This window comes from Musca domestica, unplaced genomic scaffold (genome assembly GCF_030504385.1).
Source record: "Musca domestica strain aabys unplaced genomic scaffold, Musca_domestica.polishedcontigs.V.1.1 85, whole genome shotgun sequence".
Taxonomy (NCBI): Eukaryota; Metazoa; Arthropoda; class Insecta; order Diptera; family Muscidae; genus Musca; species Musca domestica.
Window position 1 is genome coordinate 2,071,206 of NW_026712418.1, and position 14,738 is coordinate 2,085,943.

At 37.2% G+C, this 14,738-nt stretch overlaps 1 protein-coding gene and 1 long non-coding RNA gene across 2 annotated transcripts in view; one reads left to right on the forward strand and one right to left on the reverse strand.

The window, feature by feature from the left end:
• Window positions 1-3,179: 3,179 nt before the first annotated feature.
• Window positions 3,180-14,738, forward strand: part of LOC101891165 (CD109 antigen) — a 33,240-nt gene continuing 21,681 nt past the window's right edge. The window contains exon 1 of the mRNA XM_005178867.4: window positions 3,180-3,382. The gene's annotated coding sequence lies outside the window, so the exon portion shown is untranslated. The remainder of the gene's footprint in view (window positions 3,383-14,738) is intronic.
• LOC131806726 (uncharacterized) lies at window positions 12,709-14,524 on the reverse strand. Its single transcript, XR_009344150.1, has 3 exons — window positions 13,919-14,524; window positions 13,323-13,855; window positions 12,709-12,951 (listed from the first exon to the last, which is right to left on the reverse strand). It is a non-coding gene; the product is annotated as an uncharacterized LOC131806726 (long non-coding RNA).

Genomic DNA, 14,738 nt, shown 5'->3' on the forward strand with positions numbered 1-14,738 from the left:
CTTCCAACGTGAGTCTACATCTATCGTTTCGGCATTACATTCTTTGAGTAAATTCTTGTTCTACCTTGAGCAATGTTGCTTCCACTCTGTAATAATTTATAACCATTATAGAAGAATCCAGGTAGACGCATCGACACAGGTGATGGGACAATGATCTGTCAAACCAATTTTGGAATTGAAATTTTTGAATGAAAAATTGTTCGAATTTGTAAAAACTGTTGAAAACGCATATTATAATAACCTCCGAGTGACGACGTATACGAAAACATATAATAATCTACTTCTAATTGAAAAACATTTTACAATTTGTGACATCTCAATGTTACCCAGGCGTTGATGCATCTACCTGTATTCTTCGACCATGTTTATAACTTAAAATTACAACAAATACTTCAAATCATGGTAAAATTAAGAAGGTAAAGTCATTTCAAATAAGCATTTCCAGCTCGGCATTTTCTGTAACTTACCTTGTCAAATTTCACAGCATAAAAATAGGTTTCCAAATCTGATTTGTGTGTATACAATGTATTTGTAAATATAAATTTTGACAATGAGATGTTGTCAAAAGAATAATTTTGAATAATAATCATATGATTGCATGACTTTATCTTCTTAATTCTACAATGCTTCAAATTTTTATGTCAATTATATTTTTGTATGTCAAATTTGAGAAATTTGGACTAGCTGAAGATTATTTCAAATAATAAAATATATAAAAATTAAAAAAAAAATAAAATATAAAAAATTATTTGAAATTAAATACTGAATTCCTAGGTGTTATAAATTTAAATATATCTTTATTTTAGATTTTTTTAAAGTAATATTTTGGTAACATTTTCCAAACGATTTTTTCTTTAACTCAGTGACAACCCTGCAAATCCCGCTCATAAGAAATGAATGTGAGATAAATGCTGCCAGTCAAACCAAATCGAGAAAGAACTACAATTGGTGCTGCCAAGTGAACTGGCGCCATCTATTAGTTGGGAGAGTGAAACACCTATAGGCCGTTGTTACATAGTTTTGCGTTGATGCTGAGAAGTCCAATAATGCTTTGTTCCTTAAGCTGCTATCAGATGAAAAGGGTTTTACATACGTGTTGTCACTTTTTTATCCATGTGTACAATTAAATTGGCATAGCATGTGTTCATTCCTTTCCTTTTGATCCTCTGAGAGTAGTAGCTAATATCGTCATATAGTCTGCAACCATAGGTCTTTTAGAACGAGTTGAGCAGTAGAATTTAAGCTGTCTGGAAGATTAGTTGGAAATGGGATGTTAAAGTTGTGGTTGCATTCAAATGCTCTGACAAATTTGGTTAAAATGTCATGTCAACAATGTGAGACAAATGTCGTGGAAATCGTAGAGCAAAGATGCCAAAATGTGCCCAAGGTTGGTGAAAATGCCAATTCTCTTGCTAAAAGAAGGAGTAAAAGTACCAGAAATATGCCAGTCCATACCATTTATACTCCATTGTTAAACATCATCGTAGACATAGAACATTTTTGGTATGTTCCAGAACTGCAAGAATTTAGAAGTTTTATAACCGATAAACCCTTTATGATATCGAAGAAAATTGCAGACCTAGTAGATTCTTGCAATAGAACATTTACTGAGAAAGTTCATGAAATTGCACAAATTTAAAATTTTTCACAAAATTAGTTGAATATCTTAAAAAAATGTAAAAAAAGTTTTTCACCACTGAATTTAAAAACATGTATTTATTTGAGAGTCGTACAAAACATATCACCATAGTGGGGAAGTTGAATAGTATGTGTGTACGCTACGTTGAATTTCTGACAGTTCGAGTCAGAACCTGCAAAAATCTACTGTGTCTGTATTTTTTACCTTTGTATACGCTCCACCATACCATGGTACAATAAAAAGGTAAGGTAGAGCTATCAGCTGTTTACAATTTTTTTTCTAAGTGTGCCCGTCTTCTGCCAATATTGTGTATGTATTTATTGTTTTGAAAATGACAAAAAAAATATTTTCAAAACCAATCATTGGAAGACGTGTACATTGCGGCTCGCGGATTAAGGGTATTAGCCAGTTTAGCCATGAAATTGAAAGATTGAACAGATTAGATCATGTTTTTGAGAAACAATCCGTTAATTTCATTCATGTTTCGCGCTATTTGTTTCATTAAAATATGAGGGAAAGCATGAAAAAAAATGAAAAGTATTTGTTTCATAAAATTCTGAATGAGTCTGACAGAAAGCGGGCATAGCCTCAGGGCTGTATTTCTGTAGTTTTACGAAGCTGTTCTACCTCCTTGTTGTTCCACGCACCATACTATGGGGGAATATTAACTTTGTCATTCCGTTTGCAACTCCTCGAGACACTCATGTCAGTCCAAACAAAGTATATATATTCTTGATCTGCGTAAAATTCTAAGCCAATTTTGCAACGTCCGTCTGTCTGCAGTAATCACACTATCTTTCGAACGAATTAAGATAGAAAGCTAAAATTTTGCACATATGTGTATTTTGCCAGTAGGCAGGCTAAGCTTCTAAATGGGTCATGTCGGCCCACGTTTTCGTATAGCCCCCTCTTAATATTCTGTATTTTGATGATTTTAGGGATATTATTAACCGGAATTATTTCAAATTTTGCATTGGAAGATCTTAATGGGTACTACAACATATAACAATAAAATTACTTATCCAGGTCTACGTCTTCGTATAGCCCCCCATATAACGGAACCTCCCAATATTCGAAACTTTTAAGATTTTAACGACATTATTCACCGGAATTGTTTTAAATTTCGTATTCATAGGTTTCATGGATACTACAACCTATGAGAGGAAATTGCCTATGCAGGCCCACGTCTTCGTATAGCCCACATATAATAGTACTTGCCTTTTATGGGTATTTTGATGAAACAAGCTACATTATCCACCGGAGCTATTTCAAATTTTGTATTTGAAGTTCGGAATCAGTACAACAGCCAATTTAAATTTTTAAGTTCCTTCCAAATGGTGGAGGGTATTAATGGTTCGGCCCGGCCAAACTTAGTTGCTTTTTATTTGTTTGCTTTAAAAATTGTTTTCTAATTGTTGTCTATTTGTTTATTGAGATTTGCTGGGATATTTCTAGGGATACTTCAGTCGACATTTAAACCATGAAGTCGATTTATCGATTAGTCAACAGTCGACTTATATATTCCCTCCATGGGCTTGGCATTTTTCTCATTACTTTGTACGTTTCGTTCGGTTGTGTTGACTTTTTCTTATTTATTGTCTGCTCGGTGCGTGAAATTATTTGTTTTTGTGTTATTTTAGTTAGATTTGTTTATGAAATCATTAATTTTTTACCAAAAAACGAAAGATAATAATGTTCACTTATTATTTGCTATAAAAATTGATTGGAAAAAGTGTTAGAAAGGTAAGAAATTTGAGAAAACATGGAAAAGTGTTTCGAAAAGAAGAAAAAAACGCATGAATGAATAACATGCCAAGTGGTTATATTCTTGTTGTTGTTGTCGTGGTAGTGCTGGTGGTTGCGAGTGATCACTACGGGTGAGAATCTACGAAAACAGTATATAAAACAAAAAAATACCTTTGGTGTGTTGTTTTTGTGTTAGGTGTAAGTGTGAGTTGTGAGTATTGTGTTGTTGTTGTATAAAGTGGCTTATTGTTGTTGGATTTTGACAAATAAATGTCTCAACTTTGGGCGTTGACCATAAAAAAACGTATTATTTTATTGGAATTTGTTAAATCAAAACAAACTCCATTAAACATTGAAAAGTAAATAATGCTTTGTAAAAATATGACTTTAATCCTGTTTAAATGTGATGCTGTTTTGTTTTCAATACAAATAATTGTGGTAAATGACAACTCCTTGAACATGGTTGCCAGATACACTTGTTTTACTTGAACTGCTGGAATTGAAGTGTGTTGTTTTTTTTTTGGGAATTATCAAAATTACTATGGTTTCAAATTACACATGGAAAACTGAAGCAAGAACCAATATTAACCTTTCAACCCTGGCCCTTTTGTCGTTCTTATTTTATTTCAGCTCAACACTTAAGCCTGGCATATTGTCGTTAATTAACATCAATTATGAATCACACAATTTGGCTTCTTGTCTTGCCCGTCATGGCGTTGGGTCTCGTACTCCATACCCCGCTTGTAGTTGCACAACTGATACACAACGACAGCAACAACAACCGCCAATGTACAGATGTGCACTACTACTTTTTGGTTAAAGCCGTGTATGAGGGTGAATTTTTTTTCGCAAGACTCCCGCGGCTGGTGCTTATCTGTTTGGTTTTGCCATTTAGTTTTATATTACACCTTCTGTGTTTTGGCAGCTTGTTTCCATCTAACTTGCAACTTAAAAAAAAATGTTCTCTCCCCGGCAATAATGCAGTTTGTTCTGTGGGGTTTTTGTTGGTTTTTAAGTCCGTTCATTAACATTAAACGCCATAGCCCTTTGTTTGTGTGCCAATACCGTGTCATGTTGTACCTAACCGGGGACTGTTTCTTTTTTGTATGGAAATTGTTGCAATGTAGTGTAACTTACTTCACTGGCTGGCCGGCTGGCGGTCAAGTGCAGTTGATACCATAATCTCCTTTTTGTTAGTTTTGTTGTTATCTTTTTGTATCGTGCTGCATGGTTTCAAATAATTATAAGCCCAACGCCTGTTGCAGGCCGTTCACATTCGGCGCAAAAAGGCAACAAATATATGGGGCCGGGTTTTTTGGCAAAACCTGTCCACAACCACCGCAGAAATTATCCCAATTCTGTTGGTAGTGCATCCCATAATTGGTCCTCAAATGGATTTGCTCAGTTTTCTTGGGTTTTTAGTGAGGATGGTGAGGATGCTTCGAGATTTCAATTTGCTTGTAATTTCTGCGGGGTGTGTAGTCTGGGTGGCGATGGGATCAAAATGCCGGAAATGGTTTGATAGGGTTCGCTACGTACGAAATTAGGCTCGAACAGGGTTGAGTTAAAGAGTATTATAAAGGTAGTGAATGACAGGGTGACTCAGGCTAAGAAGTGACTAGGCAGCCCTATGATTGCTGAGTAGGTGGGAACCTACTACTACTCCGGGGTGAGCTGAAATGAGAATTCACAATAGAATAAAAAATGGCTATTGACAGTTGAAAAGAAAAAGGAATGAAAATTGAAAATGGCTCAGGAAAATGGTGTTTCGTGGAAAATGAGCGTCTGGCGGGATTCACTGAGAAGAGGGGTATAAAAGGCTGCGAGCATAAGAAAAGAAAGTTAAGAATAAGACGTTACCGGTGAAACTTAGCTAGAGAGCAGTGCAGAAGTGGAAAAATTTAATTTGTGTGTTGCGATTTTTTTTATTGTGAATATTCCGGTGGTGTATCAAGCTTTTTTGGAAGCACCGAAAATTGTCCGGTTTTGGTCAGCACAACGGCGGGAAATTGCCTTTTCTTTTTGGTAACGCAAGGTAGTGGCAAGTTGTCCACAGGAGAAAAAAAGCAAAAAAAAAAAAGTTACATTGAGGGTGTGGAGATTTGAATTGTAAACTGGCCAGCTGCAACTTTGAGCTTTTTGCTGTGCCGGTTATTGATCCCGCCCAGAACGCCGGCATTGTAAAAGGACCAGTCAACAAGTCCAGCTTCATTTGAGGGTTTGCCTGGCGTTCAAAATCTGTTTCCTCCGGAAAGAAGCGTAAACTGGAAGGAGAGATAAGAAGAATTAATCAATAACGTTATAAATCACTGCTCAGGTAAAAGGTGTCTTACCGTTGTGTTGTCCTTGATATATTTATATATATATGTGACGTCCATAAAATTTGCTGTCTCCTTTTTTGGAACTAAAAGAAAAGAAAAAAAGAGTTAATAATCATAAATTTCGAGAAAAAAAATATAATATTCAGTATAAAGATTTAGTAATAAGATAGGTTATAGTTCTTAGGATTTAAGTAATAATCAGTTTGTAAGGGAAAAATACCGCGTTTATTTTCAAAGGCTAGGAGGTGTTACAGTAAAATTATCTTGAGTCCTTGTGATTCGATCTGATAGTTTAGGCCGTGGAATTTTAGCGGCAATTAGGCCGGTTAAGAGAGCTCTTTTAGGTGGCTAGTAATTTCGTATAGACGCGTGAATATTGCGCGGGAAAAGCAAGGCAAAGGATAATATATTGGTTTCTACCGAGTAATTAAAGCCATAGATTTAAGAAAGCCCGGTATTATTCTTAATTTGTTTTTTTTTATACCATACAGTTTGTCAATTTTAGTGTAAGAAAAAAAATAGTAGAGAAAAAAATTAAGAAAATATTTAAAGCTAACTTATTTTTTTTAATAAAATTAAAAATGATTCTTTTGTAAACAGTAGATACTAATATGTGTTGCTAAGTTTGTATAGCTTGGGGGGAAGGTGGTATGAAGTAAGTGTGTGATTCGAAGCGTGTGGCTCAAGGGGATTCAGAGAAACGCAAGAAATGGAAATACTGGATCCAGGTAGGGTGGGCGAGTGTGGGATCGATCCACCGAGATCCCTGTATGATGACTCCTATTTTGTATATCGTAGAGTAGAGCAATTGTAGTAAAGTCCCCTTTCAATGTTAGTGTGTTGGATTCGATTGGCGGGTTGAGATCCCTAGCCCTGGGAGTCTCTGTGACAGTCGGATGGCCTAATCGTATGCCGAGCATATGCACACATAACAGAGATGGCGCCCAATATTCTAAAATAAAGCTTTATTGTACCTGATACCACTGTCAAAAATGGCGACTCAAACATGGCCGTGTTAAACTGTGATATTAGGTTAGTAACTCTGTGCAGTAACATCGACGCACACAGCCATAGAATGCTAGTAGATTTTAAATAGACAAAAGAAAATGTTTTTGACAAATAATATTCTGTGATATTAGTATGCATCCGAACTTTAGAGAGATGGGTTACGAAGTGCGATATTACTATATCAAATATATTATGGGAACGTTTTCTCCACTGTTCTAAGTAGGGTGTAATCAATAGCTTGTAATTCCGAGCTGGAATAAAACAATTTGTATTGAGAATCCTACTGTTAAAATTTGTTTTTGTGAAATAACCCAAATAAATTATAGACAGGAATAAGTACATCGAGTAGCAGCAATAGCGATTTTGATCTGAGAGATGCAAAAATCTTAGTATTGCATATAAAAACCCTGAGCTTTCATTTATGAAATGTAATAGATATGTCAGGGGTCCGAAGTTAACAAAGCACTATAATTTATTAGAAGAATAAGAATGTCTAAGGGAAGAGTCATACACCTCATAAAGGGCACTAAAATTATTAAAAAAAAAATAATAATAATAATAAAAAAATAAATAAATAAAAAAAAACCACACACACACTGCTTCTGAAAATTACACTTCCCCCGTAGATCTATGTTGTAATTGTCAAATTTGAAAATTTGTATGTGTAATTGTAATCGAATGTATTTATAAAAGTATTTGTTTTGCCGATGTTTCATATTTGAAAAAAAGGTTAACTGAATTTAAAACTTACTTACAAGAAAAGGTTTCGTCCGAGATTCAATTGATAGCAAATGAGAAGATAAATTTTGGGTATAGGTCATGATCTACAATACCCGCAATAGTAAAAGAAATAAGAGAGGCAGACCCGAAAATTTTGACCTAAACCGATCGACTTATTTTCCAGAGCAGAGTAAGCAAAGACGAATAGGGTCGGACGAAATGGCGAATGAGGATAGGAATATGAGTGCTTTGCAATTTATCGATCTAGCAGACACGATAATGCTAAGAGATCAGAACACCAATCATGTGCCAACAGTGAGTGATAATTTGAATAATAATGGTCCAACTACTTCCGACTTACATGGACTGGTACAAGATGAAGCAGCGTCTGTCCAGAAGTCATTGGAAGATAAAGTTAAAAAAATGGTCGAAACAGAAATATCTGATGTAAAGAAAATGATAGATTCTTTATCAAAAGGCATGAGAGAACTATCCGACACTGTGCGTAAACAATTAATTGTACCCCCATCGGCTACAGTAGCCTCTAATTCTATTACAAATAGTAATGCTAATCCGACGTCAAACAATAATAATGACGCAGTAAATAGGAATATGCCACCAATTATCCAATTTCCGAGTGCTAGTCAAACTCCATTATCAGATCAATTTACTGGCCCGATAACGAATACGTTTAGAGTGGAACCACTAGGAATACGAGTTGATAAACTTGGTTTAAATTTCAGTGGTGACCCGAAAGGCTTAAGAGTTATGGATTTTATTAAGCGGTTAGAGATCATGCAGGCTCAATATAACATTCCATGGTCTGAAGTGTTGAGGGATTTCGCCTTTCTGGTTTCTGGTCAAGCCAGAGAATGGTATTGGCTGCATAGACAAAGTAATGTTTACACCGATTGGATGGGTCTTAAAGAAGCGCTGATAAGCCAGTATCAAACCCCACAATCCAAATTCGATATACTCAGGGATTTGTTAGAGAGGAAACAAAGGCCAAATGAAAGCATCAATAGTTATTTTCACGAGATGGGAATTTTGCGATCTAGATTACTTCAACCTATTTACGAGTACGAAATGATTAAGATCCTAAGGGGAAATATACGTGAAGATATAAAACGACATGTATATCAGATGACCATTTCGTCGGTTGAACAGCTACGAATAGAATGTATTGAAGCTGAGAGAAATTTCCCTAGGCGCGAAAATAGAGCTGTAGCGTTCCCCCAGCGACCTATCCGCCAAGTAAATGAAATATATGATGAAATTTATGAAAAGCAGGTAGAAGTACCGGAGGAGAATATTGGTGAAGAGCTGTCAGCTATCCGGATACAAAGCCAAATTAGAGTTCCAATTATCTGCTGGAACTGTCGAGAAAAGGGGCATGTTTTTATGGACTGTCCAGTAGAAGTCCGGAAATTGTTCTGCTATAGGTGTGGGAAGCCGGACACAGTAACCCCAAAGTGTCCTGTCTGTCAACAGGGAAACTCCCGAAGGGGTGTGGAAGTGACAGGGGAAACACACCCGTCAGAGAACCCTGTGAATCGGAAGAATTAGCACCCAAAAACGTCCGAATTTTAATAAAAAACAACGATAATATATTTAGAGATAAGAGTAGTGTAGAATCGAAAAATTTTTCTGCAGGTCAGAGGCATTACATTCCATTAGAAAATCGCCAAAGAAATTATGCTAAGGTCAAGGAGAGAATTTTTAACTCAGAGTTTACTGTAATCCCGAAAAAAATTATTGAATTGAGACAAAAATCCAAGAAGTGGCGTGAGCAGCGAAGATATTTGATAGAAACGATTTCGAGAGTGACTGGTATTGCCTCAGATCCCAGAGTTTTCTCGGAAATCAGTATGCAAGGAAAAATCATGAATGGGCTCCTAGACACCGGCGCCTCGGTTACGATGTTAGGGAAAAATTGCCGAGAGATAATAGAAGAACTTGGCATTCCAATTATACCAATGTCCAGCAGGGTAACCACCGCCGGAGGTACACAGTATAATGTTTTAGGGAAAATTAAAGCCATCATAAAATACCAAGAGCAGGAAAAATTTATGACACTGTATCTATGTCCTCAATTGGAACAAGAACTATATCTTGGAATAGACTTCTGGCGAACATTCGAATTAGCCCCTGATGTGATAGGAGCTGCTGAAATTAATATAGAAAAAGTTTTCAGGGATATGACTGCTACGGGTCCCGACTACAAACTCAACCCTCACGAGTTAACAAATGATCAAGAGAATCGATTAAAATGCATAGTAAAAAAATTCAAGACCTTTGAAGAAAATGGGCTAGGTTGTACTAGTTTAGAAAAGCATTCGATTAAGCTCGTGGAAGGTGCGGAACCGGTTAAAGACCGCCACTATCCAATGTCTCCAGCGGTTCAAGCTATCACGTACCAAGAAGTCGATAATATGTTAGCACTTAATGTTATTGAGGAAAGTGAAAGCCCTTGGAGCAATCGTACAACTATCGTACGAAAGCCCGGAAAAAATCGTTTCTGTCTGGATGCTCGAAAGTTAAATAAGCTCACGGTCAAGGACGCATATCCCCTGCAAAACATTGAAGGAATACTAAGTCGCATTGATGAAACTCATTACATTAGCAGCGTGGATCTTAAATATGCGTTCTGGCAAATCGAATTAGACGAAGAAAGCAAGCCGTACACCGCTTTTACGGTCCCAGGCCGTCCATTGTATCAATTCCGTGTGATGCCGTTTGGATTGTGTAATGCTGCACAAAGGTTATGTCGACTGATGGACAAAGTCATTCCCCAACGACTCAAGGAGAATGTCTTTGTGTACCTGGACGACCTGTTGATTATTTCAAGTGATTTCGACGAGCATCTTCGTCTATTGAATGAAGTAGCCGATTGCCTTGACCGAGCGAATTTAACAATCGGGTTAACCAAGTCAAAATTTTGTTTTCGTCAGTTGAGATATTTGGGATTTATTATTGGAGAAGGCATGTTGCGTACTGACCCCGAAAAAGTAGAAGCAATTCGAAAAATTAGAATTCCCAAAAGTGCTAGGGAAGTGAGAAGTTTTCTGGGTACAGCAGGATGGTACCGAAGATTTATTAAAGACTTCGCGTCACTTTCAGCTCCCCTTACTGATACCCTGAAGAAATCGCCCAAATTCGTAATTACGGAAAAGGCAAAGGAGGCATTTGAAAACTTAAAGAGGGCCTTAACTTCCGCACCGGTGTTACGCCACGCAGATTTTTCCAAACCCTTTTTTATTCAATGTGATGCTTCGGAATATGGCATCGGCGCTGTTCTATTTCAGCTGAATGCCGAAGGACATGAACATCCGATCGCTTTCTATTCGAAAAAACTCAATAAGTGTCAGAGAAATTATAGCGTGACAGAGAAGGAATGCTTGGCGGCGGTGATGGCTATCAAAACTTTCCGTCCTTACGTGGAGCTAATGGAATTCACCGTGATAACAGATCACGCTAGTTTACAATGGCTGATGAGTCTAAAGGACCTCAGTGGTCGTTTAGCTCGCTGGTCATTGCAACTTCAGGGATTTAACTTCAAAATCGAGCACCGAAAAGGAAAGGAAAATGTTGTCGCCGATATGCTATCCCGCCTACCCAATGCCGACGAAATAGACATGAATCGGGTTTTTGAATTCGAGACCACCGAGTTTGAAAGTGACTCGTACAAACAGCTTAGAGAAATTATAGCAAATAAAAAGGAGAATCTCCCCGATCTAAAGATTGTCGACAATATGGTATTTAAAAGAGATTACAAGTCCTATAACCCAGAAACACAAGAGTTTCAGTGGAAATTGTGGGTCCCAGAGTCTTTGACCCATTCTTTAATAGAGCAAGCCCATGATAGAACGACGTCAGCTCACGGAGGCATATCAAAAACCATTTTTCGTTTAAGAGAAAAATATTACTGGCCTCTAATGGTATCCCAGGTTAGGCAATATGTGTCTAAATGTACTGTTTGCAAAGAGACAAAGCCTACCAATGAAAATACTCAGCCTCAGATCGGAAATGAAGTCGTGACAAATCTTCCCTTCCAGAAACTCTACGTTGACTTCCTCGGGAAATACCCCCGGTCTAAAAGTGGCAACGCCTTTATATTTATAGTGGTGGACCACTTTAGCAAATTTACATTTCTTAAGGCAATGAAAGAGGCAACAGCTTCCAATGTGGTAAAATTTATGGTTGAGGATATATTTCGTAAGTTTGGCGTACCCGAGACGATACATTCCGACAATGGGGCACAGTTCGTATCTAAAACTTTCAAAGACATGATTGAAACATATGGAATCAATCATATCCAAACAGCTCCATATGCTCCGCAGTCTAATGCATCTGAGAGAGTCAATCAATCAGTATTGGCGGCGATTAGGGCATATCTAGAAAATGACCACAGAGATTGGGACCTGTATCTAACAGACATAGAGTGCGCCTTAAGAACATCGATTCATACTGCAACTGGTGTAACGCCATTTTTCGCGCTGTTTGGTCATAGTATGTATACCCATGGTTCAGATTATAAATTAGCTCGGAAGCTCCACTCATTGGCGGACCATGAAATTATACATTTAGATCGTAACGACAAGATGGAACTAATCCGAAATAAAATTAGACAGAATATGCATCAGGCTTATCAACAAAGCGCAAAAAGGTATAACGCAAGGGCTCGTACGATTATTTTCTCTCCGGGGCAAGAGGTATATAAAAGAAACTATGTTCTTAGCGATTTTGGGAAAAATTTTAATGCTAAGTTTGCCCGGAAATTTACGAAGTGTCGTATAGTAAAGCCCATAGGAAATAATATGTATTCTCTCGAAGATCTAAATGGAAAGGCGATTGGAATCTGTCATGCAAAAGATCTTAAAAGATAAGTGGAAAAGAAAGTCTGTTCAATCCCCTTTCCCAATTCAATTTTTATAAAAAGAATTCTAAAATAACTTTCAAAAACTATTTCACATTTGGTACCAATTCTATATCACATTTATCAGCAATTGTTTAATTCAAAATCGAATGAATCAAAACAAAACATAGAAAATGTGTCTGATGAAACTAAATACGATAGTAAAATCACCTTCGTACTGAATTCATTCGTATTAAGGTTCAAAAATATCAGCTGATCTGTTCCCCTAATTGGGTAATTCAAAGTAATCAGACTCTAGTTTCACGTTTATCACAGCTGTCTAATTTCTTTTACAAAATATTCTACGCGACATACAAATTTGAAAAAAAAAAAAAAAAATTTTACTCAAACACACCCGGTGGCGATAAAAATAGCACAATCTGGTTTATTCCGGCATAAATTAATGAAAGATTCCCATACATAAAAAGCGAACATACATAAAACTACATTCTACCAGACAATCACGTAGACACCACGATTATGGTATTTGTTTACCTATCAATCACATCAGCAAATACCGCATACAAAATCCGTTCTTCGGCAACCACGACGACAAGACAGGCATAGGCACAAATATTTCCGCATGCAAAATGTTTCACCACCTATTAAGGAATGAAAGTTATTAAATGTTCAAAACAAACAAAAAAGTACCGAAATACATTCCTAGGGCTATGCCCGCTTTCTGTCAAAATACTTCAAAATTGTATGCGACAAAATGTTTTGATAATTGTTGTTATTTTTTGAATGCGTTATTGAACGCACGGATTTTTTTTCAAAAATGTGATCCAAACTGTTTATTCCTTCAATTCCAGGACAAAACAGGGTAATATTTTGAACGCCGGCCACGCAGTGTTCGTTTTTCCAAACATTGACCTTGAAAATATTTTTTTTTATTTTCAAAACAAATAATACACAATAATGACAGAAGTCGGGCACACTTGGGAAAAAAATTGTAATCAGCTTTCAGATCTACCTTACTTTTTTATTGTACCATGATTTCAATAATTTGATCAAATTATTTGTGTATCAAAGTACGTATAGATTCCAACTTTGAAGATTATATCCATAACCAAGAAGAATGTGTGAAATTTTGATGAAATCGGAGAATTTTTCATTTAGAGCTGTTGGGTGTTACCAGTGTGGATCCGCCAGAAAGGACAAATATATTCCAACTCCACACAAGGTCTTGGGTTGGTAGAATTATTGGGTTGTTCCGGATGTTTACCTTTTTGTAGTGAAGGTCCCAAAGGAGTGGGCCGATAAATCCCATCCGTTCCTCTGAACTTGTCTTAGTAGAAATACTGAATGCGGGATTTTATAAATAACCGAATGCGTATTGTAAAATTTATGAGCGTTTTTGATCTTCCCAAATGTTGACCTGCTATAGGGGAATTACCAGCGAGTTTCCCGGACTCGGAACTCGATCGATGTTTGGTAGTGACACGATATTTTCAGGGTGTCGGATCGAGAATTATCAGGCGAACTAGCAAGACATGTTTCACAGATCTGATGGACAGATTAGAAAAATAAATTAATTTATGTGGTTCTATTTCGATGGGGGATATTTACCAGCATGAGGGGGAGGGCTTTGACCAGCCTGCTGTTCGGAGCTTATGCCCGGCATGAGACCTTCAGGGAGTGGGATGTCCCCACGTAAATGAGTAATGCGGCCGTGCACATCACCTCCGTCCTCGATTTTGTGGCCGAAGTTGAAGTTTTGTTGCAGGCCGTTCACATTCGGCGCAAAAAGGCAACAAATATATGGGGCCGGGTTTTTTGGCAAAACCTGTCCACAACCACCGCAGAAATTATCCCAATTCTGTTGGTAGTGCATCCCATAATTGGTCCTCAAATGGATTTGCTCAGTTTTCTTGGGTTTTTAGTGAGGATGGTGAGGATGCTTCGAGATTTCAATTTGCTTGTAATTTCTGCGGGGTGTGTAGTCTGGGTGGCGATGGGATCAAAATGCCGGAAATGGTTTGATAGGGTTCGCTACGTACGAAATTAGGCTCGAACAGGGTTGAGTTAAAGAGTATTATAAAGGTAGTGAATGACAGGGTGACTCAGGCTAAGAAGTGACTAGGCAGCCCTATGATTGCTGAGTAGGTGGGAACCTACTACTACTCCGGGGTGAGCTGAAATGAGAATTCACAATAGAATAAAAAATGGCTATTGACAGTTGAAAAGAAAAAGGAATGAAAATTGAAAATGGCTCAGGAAAATGGTGTTTCGTGGAAAATGAGCGTCTGGCGGGATTCACTGAGAAGAGGGGTATAAAAGGCTGCGAGCATAAGAAAAGAAAGTTAAGAATAAGACGTTACCGGTGAAACTTAGCTAGAGAGCAGTGCAGAAGTGGAAAAATTTAATTTGTGTGTTGCGATTTTTTTTA